The sequence below is a fragment of the Cryptotermes secundus genome, unplaced genomic scaffold (genome assembly GCF_002891405.2).
Source record: "Cryptotermes secundus unplaced genomic scaffold, Csec_1.0 scaffold868, whole genome shotgun sequence".
Classification (NCBI taxonomy): domain Eukaryota; kingdom Metazoa; phylum Arthropoda; class Insecta; order Blattodea; family Kalotermitidae; genus Cryptotermes; species Cryptotermes secundus.
In genome coordinates, this window is record NW_019745096.1 from 235,395 (window position 1) to 236,512 (window position 1,118).

A 1,118-nucleotide genomic window follows, 5' to 3' on the forward strand; every position below is an offset into this window, starting at 1 on the left:
ACAACTTATCACTATGTAAAAAGAGAGATTACACAAGAAATTATGTTAGAAATAGCAGAACATTGAATTTCCTGCAGCCTGCTAATTTATGTCTGCGTGAGACTTATTGTCTTCTGGTCTGTTGGAAAATTGTCTTTACAAAAAATATTTCTACTAAAATTTTAATATTGATTTTAATATCAATTAGCTCGAAAAGTTGAGGGGCCGCACTTTGTGCCTATGGGGGCCGCATATTTGACACGGCTGCTCTGACGGTTCAAGAGTTCGGGTTCTTTGAACGATAAGCAATTCGATAAGTGAGGAACCGCATTCACTACAAGACACAATTCCATGGAGAGACACGACTGACGGATCGCTGTCTGAATTAGACAAGTGCTACAGTCTCGACTGAGACAGGAAGACGAACACGAGCGATTGAAATTGTAAGTACTCTGAAGGGCACGATCGTGATCTGTTTCAGGGTGTAGCGTGTTTATAACATCTCTGTGTCCGTGTCACCATCACGAGAAAGTCACTAGATTCCATTTTCAACAGGAGATTATAAATAAAATGTCTACTTCGCTGAACATGCACGCGTTTTCTTCCGCAAATTCGATGATCTTGATAATATTCCAATGACTTATCTCCAGGACGCAAGTTCACAGTGTCACCGGTTTCATGACATTCATGTGAATTGGTACGGGTGTGACTTGAAGCAGTCGTGGCCTATTTCTATGTTATAGTGACTTTAATTCTCCAAGAAAGAATGCGAAAGAGCCAGAAGCGTGTGGGATGAGTGTTTCAGAAGGAATTGAAGAATTTCCGTCTTTGAAGGTTCCTAGGCGGTGCTGATTTGTCCTTCAGGTAGAGGCAGACTGTAGAAAAGGTAAAGCTATAGGAAGTGGATACATGTAAATACTATTTAAAATGTTCCTGTGTAAGATTTAAGATTTTCACGGCGGTGACTATGAAGAATGCCGCCTTTTGGGATGTGGCGCCATGTAGATCTTGTGTGAACAGACGTTTCGGACGAACGTCGATTCGCACAGGATCTACACGGAGCCACATGCCAGAACACGGCATTTTGAAAATGTCCTTGTTTCAAAGAAAACAAATGTATCTCCATTAGAAAGATTAAG

General features: G+C 41.1%; 1 protein-coding gene across 5 annotated transcripts in view; it reads left to right on the forward strand.

The window, feature by feature from the left end:
• Positions 1-227: 227 nt before the first annotated feature.
• The window catches only part of LOC111874996, a 7,051-nt gene continuing 6,160 nt past the window's right edge, over positions 228-1,118 (forward strand). For 2 of the 5 annotated variants that reach the window (XM_023870987.2, XM_023870988.2), the window contains exon 1: positions 228-865. The gene's annotated coding sequence lies outside the window, so the exon portion shown is untranslated. The remainder of the gene's footprint in view (positions 866-1,118) is intronic. The other 3 variants (XM_023870990.2, XM_023870991.2, XM_023870986.2) reach the window with 2 other exon arrangements.